Below are 6,140 nucleotides of genomic sequence, written 5' to 3' on the forward strand. Positions count from 1 at the left end.
AGACGGAAAAAGAAGTATGTTAACTGCTGTGCTTAACAACAGCGGGTTGTTGTTTGTGTCTGCTGAGATAACAGACCTCTGGTCTACTTTTTTTTGTGCCAACAACACACATCGATACCGCTGGTTGGTTGACTTAATGAAACAACACATTGGGCCCCAGTCAGTCAGACGCTCATGTGCATAAGTATACATCGTTTTAAGAGCGAGACTGTAGTATTCCAGTTTCTACACACAGAGAGGGTCCTTTGAAGAGCCTTGTAAAAAGTGTTCACAACATTTGTGTTGGAGTTTGTCCCACAATGCTTTGGCAGCAGGGCTGTAAAAAAAGACAAATTTCGCCAAGTGAAAAGCCACATATGAGAAAATGCAGTTTATCTTCCTTACATGAAGATAAGGGCCCCTTTAAAGGGACAGCTCTACAGTCACTAAAAGACCACTACAGTTTGAGTTTTACAGGCTCTCTCTTTGCTCTGGTGTTTCACATTTCTATCCTTTTAAGTCACTGTTTGGAACAACATTCACATTGTTTGGCTATTTGCAATGGTTTGGCTATTTGTTTTAAAGCAGGACCGTGCAGCTAGCTTTTACTTGGTTTTCTTACGAGGCACCCCTCACAGCCCAGGACTGAAAGTTCACTGCCAAATTGTTCAATAACCACTTAGCTAACAACAACAGAACAAAACATTAAACAATCCTCTTCACAAACAATGACTGCCGCTACACAGACAAACACGCACAATGAAATAAATCATTGCAATGTTAATTAGCATAGCTGTTTTACCGCTCATTCTGTCATGGTGAACGTAGCTATGCCGACAAACTAGATGACTATGCATCTGGAATGCAAATATTTATTTTTGTATGCTTTTGTTTTACTTGAGTGACGTCTTTGTCATGATTCTTTATCATAAACATCTCTCATCTAATTTCATTATAGTCAATTACATTTCAAAGTCAAAGTCAGTTTTTATTGTCAATTTCTTCACATGCACTGGACATACAAATTGTTTTCATATACTATTTGTTTTCATTTTCACTTAACTCTAGTTCAATATATTTTGTTTTACTTTGTACGTCCTGATATTCGCATCCAATATGCTTATGTACGTATGAATAAAGACGCCTTACTAGATCTGCTTTCTCTACACCAGACTGGGATGGTAGTTTAACCCTGCGTCACAAGTGTCTTTGATGGCGCGAATGTGATGGGATCTGAACTTTTGTTTAAGGTTATCAAGCCATTTCCTTAATGTTAATATATGCAGGCCCATAAAACATTAATTAGAATAATTTAACACCGCGTCCCGGGGGCACCCATAATCCCAGAGAGGAGCCTGGCCAGAACACAAGATCCCCAGGACCCTGGAAATTGCCAAGCCAAGTGAAACATTTAATAAAATATCAATCGATAAATCAAAGCAGCCTTTTAACTGCCTGCCTGTCTTCATCTTTAATTGAAAATAAAAATCTTGATAACAGATCATTTAATCAGCCATAATGTCAAAAGTGGTTTCAGAAAATATTTTCCCCTCAATACCCACATTCTGTACATATTTGCTACACCCGTAGGAATACCTATTGCGTCTGTGAAGAATTGTATGAAGACTTACAGAATAAGGGCCTTTCCCATTACTAATGTACCCCTACCCCTATGCCTTCCCCGTGCCCCTTGTGCTTTCAAACGAAGCTGTAAGGTGTAGGGCTTGAAACGCAACCCCTATGAATTGAGATACCCCTTCAACAATCACGGAATGACACTCACAGCTGTCACTGAGTGCGTATACATGCAGTTCAGTATCCCGAATATGATCGGGATATTAAGTATCCCGAATTTGCGTTTGCGCATATAAACACTTCAGTATCCCGAATAAGCCCTTATTCGGGATACTGAGAAATCGGGATATGATAGGTGGAGTTTTCCGAAAGAAGCCGGGATACTGACGCATGTAAACACCTTATCCCGAATACAGGGGCTTCCCACAGAACGCTGTTGCTGGTATCCAAGCTACAGGCATTTGAAGAAAATTCTATAACGGCCAAGAACGTAGACTGGGATATAACGTTCTGTGTGCATAAACACCTTATCCCGAATATGATCATAACCGGGATAAGCCTCATATTCGGGATACTGAACTGCATATATACGCACTCACTAATTCCAGACATTAGGTTGACGTTAATAGCGATTTTTTTCATGTGCGTTTCACGGAGAAAAGGGCCATCACACATTAGGACAATGTTAAACTTAGTACAATGGAATAATTATTACCACTTTAAAACCAATTGCGGCGAAAATACTTAATCTCGTGTGCTGTTGTGGATGCCGCGGCATGCCGCCAATTTTTAAATGCATTCGCAATGCATTCAGGGAAATCTGTCATAGCCATCCGTCCACGGAGTGTGGTGTCGGACAATCTCCGTGCAGAGGGGTGGAAAGCCCTTTTGCCGTACCCCTACCCCTTTGTCTGAACGTTAATTGAGACGCCACTACCCCTACATGTGGACACGCAAATCGGAGGAGCAGGGGAAAGGCGTAGGGCTAAGGGGTGTAAATGGGGTTTACACTTAAAGGCGTGACAGGGGTCAGAGGTACACGAGTGCACAAGAACAATCGAAATACATAACAAATGTCATTCCTTCAAGCTTAATAAAACACAAGAGGCTATATTTTCCAATGAAATAACGTATGAACACCCACAGGAAAGAGCCAGTTGACTGTGACAGTGATGATTCAGGCTGGTCAGTCACCAGATCGTATCCCCGTAGAGAAGGGGTGTTGAAGTGGAACTGGTCATATCTATTACAAATATACAAAAGAAAGGGTTATAGGATAAATGGTTATGGTGTAGCTCTCTGCCAAAGAGGCTGTGTGTGTGTGTGTGTGTGTGTGTGTGTGTGTGTGTGTGTGTGTGTGTGTGTGTGTGTGTGTGTGTGTGTGTGTGTGTGTGTGTGTGTGTGTGTGTGTGTGCGCGCGTGCATGCGTGCGTGCGTGCGTGCGTGCGTGCATGCGTGCGTGCGTGCATGCGTGCATGCGTGTGTGTTTTCCCCTATTTCAGGAGGCAGGATTGTGTAAGACTCCTTCAGCTGCAATGGTGTGCACACAGATACAGTGCAATACAAAAAACACATCCAATTCCCAATCATCCAAAATTCGACCCACAATGCAATTCACTACGGCTTATTTCTTTTGCAGATTCCAAGTGCCTTTGGAGACAAGCAGACAACTCTACAGTTCGTCAGTCAAAAAAGTTGGTAACACTTCGTAACGATTAAGGGTTCACGTTACCCATCAATACTGTATGTACAGTATAATTGTCCGTAGAAGTGCCTTGTAAGATGTGCTCAACAAAATCGATCAGTCGCTAGGTGCGTATTCAACAAATTTCTTGTTCTTTGCCAATACAGCCTTTAATATCATAGTCAGGACCTAGTAGCCCTTCATTTTGCCTAACACATGCTTTGTAAGTCACTTAATTTCTATTACTGGCTAACGTGTGAACCCTAAAATGAAATGTGATCAATAAGTCTTAATCCCTCAATTTTTGGAGCCTGTTCCTTTAAGGCAGCAGCATGGCAGGCGCTGCAGGCCGTGGTCACGGAAGATAGCACTTCTCTTTCTTGCACAGCACTGCGCTGGGAACAAGCACATCTGGTCTAACCAGAACGGCCCTGCTGGCCTGAGCCTGAGGAGTGACAATGGGGAGAGAAAGATCCACCTATGCTATATGCAACTAAAACTCTCGTGTGTGTGTGTGTGTGTGTGTGTGTGTGTGTGTGTGTGTGTGTGTGTGTGTGTGTGTGTGTGTGTGTGTGTGTGTGTGTGTGTGTGTGTGTGTGTGTGTGTGTGTGTGTGTGCGTGTTCGTGTGATAATGGTGTGTGACCCACTGATAGGTTACCACTAAAGGTTGTGTATCTGTGTGTCTGTGCGTGCATGTGTGTGTGTGTTTGTGTGTGTGTGTGTGTGTGAGAGAGAGAGAGAGAGAGAGAGAGAGAGAGAGAGAGAGGTAATGGTGTGTGACCCACTGATAGGTTACCACTAAAGGTTGTGTATCTGTGTGTCTGTGTGTGTGTGTGTGTGTGTGTGTGTGTGTGTGTGTGTGTGTGTGTGTGTGTGTGTGTGTGTGTGTGTGTGTGTGTGTGTGTGTGTGTGTGTGTGTGTGTGTGTGTGTGTGTGTGTTTGTATGTGTGTGTTTGTGTGTGTGTGCGTGCGTGCGTCCCGCGCGGGCGTGAGTGTGTGTGTTTGAGGATGAGTAAATGTAGTATATGATGGTGTGTTTTGACAATTATTCTTTGCACATATGGGTGTGTTAAGGCACCAGATTATGTGTTAACCTCTGAGGTGTTGCAAGAAATAGGGCCCCCCCTGCAAGAAAATAATTTTGGGTCTCCAACCCAACCGTGTTATATAGTCCTCCGTGGACCCCCGTCCAGAACTGGACCTCACAAACAGAGATACTTATGCCAGAGAGAGTAGAGAGAGAGAGGTTCCATTGGCCAATTGTTTCCGGGTTCTATTGTCGCAAGGGGGAGGGGGGAAATCCCCCTTTAGGCAGACCTACAGCGCCGCCAATTAGTATTGGCACCCCTTAATTTTATTTACAAAATGTGCAGTATATCCATAAATAAATGAAAATATAAACAACTTTTACCAGCAGGATCTTTTAATTGAATGTCCTAAGACATTTAGAATAGCAAAGTATTTTTTTCCAAATGCATTTTGTAATTTCAAGCAAAAACATAAAGAAGGGCATGTCCATGAATGTTGGCACCCCTCCTTAACAGATTGGTCTCACACCATTAGACAGCAAAAGCAGCCTCCAAAGGTTTTGGTATTCATCTACAAGCTTCTTGCACTTCTCTAGTGGCATTTTGATGTGTGCTTTGGGTTTTTGTCTTGCTGGAGTGAACATGATCTTCACCTCAAACCAAGTGTTCTTGCACATGATTACACATTTTCCTGTAAATGATGATACCAGTGATGCCTATCATGATACCTATGATATGGTCAAAGCCTCCAATACCTAATGCATCAATGGGGTGACATACTATTATTGATCCTACGCCATGGTTGATTTTTGGTAGGGTGTCCTTTTCCTTAAAGACTTTCTTGCAGAATGTGCAAACATGCTGTTTGTGTGCATCACTGAAAAGCTGTACTATTGCTTCATCTGACCTTAAAACATTCACAAAATGGCTGTGCTTTCCCTGTATTCTCATATACAGACTTCAGGTGTTCCCTTTTATGACTTTCATGAAGCAATGTGGTCTGCCTTTGCCTCCAACCAAAAACCAAAACTTTGTGTAGTGTTTAACTTGTGATGCTTATTGAAAAAAACTTCCCAAAACAGTTCAAAGTTGACCTTCAGGTCTGTAGATGTTAGACCCTGTGTTTTGTCATTATTTGCACCGACTTCCACAGACTTCTATCATCATTTCTTCCCTTAACCCCACATCCAAGGATGATCTTAACAGCTCCCTGTATGGCAGATTTCTGAATAACACAACATAGTGTTGAAAATGGTATACTAGGGTCTTTTAAGATGACCTTTTAATTATTTGGAGGTGTTGTTTTTGCCAATTATTGTATTTGTGGTGTCCTCAGGCAGTCCATCTATCTTCACATTTGTCAAAGACGCACAAGATGTAACAGGTGGCTATTTAAAACACAAATATAAAGAATCCTTGCCTTATTCATGTCCTATGGGCAAAAGCAATTTGTCAAAGGTGATTCCCATTTGTTATCTACCATATTTGAGTCAAATTAGGTTTCCATAATGGTATCCAGTAAAGGGTGCCAATACCAGTGATTCCAGGAGCTTTACCTTTTTCATTTTTTTCCCTCTCGTAGTTTAGTTTTCATTGCTGTTGATATTTTTTACATTTAGCATCAGCCACAAGCTATCTATAGACAAATCATGGTTGACCTTATTATTTGTTGTCTGGAGATATGTCCCATAATGTGCTTAAGCTTCAAGGGTGCCAATACTAACTGGCGGCACTGTAAGGACTGTTCTATTCATTCTAGGAGCATTATGACACGCTCCTTTAGGCAGACCAGAACCTGGTCACGTTAGGTGCCCATAGAAACCTATTATGTTGGCATATCTCTATATACTTAAAGAATCTCTGCTTATGCGTC

This window comes from Engraulis encrasicolus, chromosome 11 (assembly GCF_034702125.1).
Source record: "Engraulis encrasicolus isolate BLACKSEA-1 chromosome 11, IST_EnEncr_1.0, whole genome shotgun sequence".
In the NCBI taxonomy this organism is placed as follows: Eukaryota; Metazoa; Chordata; class Actinopteri; order Clupeiformes; family Engraulidae; genus Engraulis; species Engraulis encrasicolus.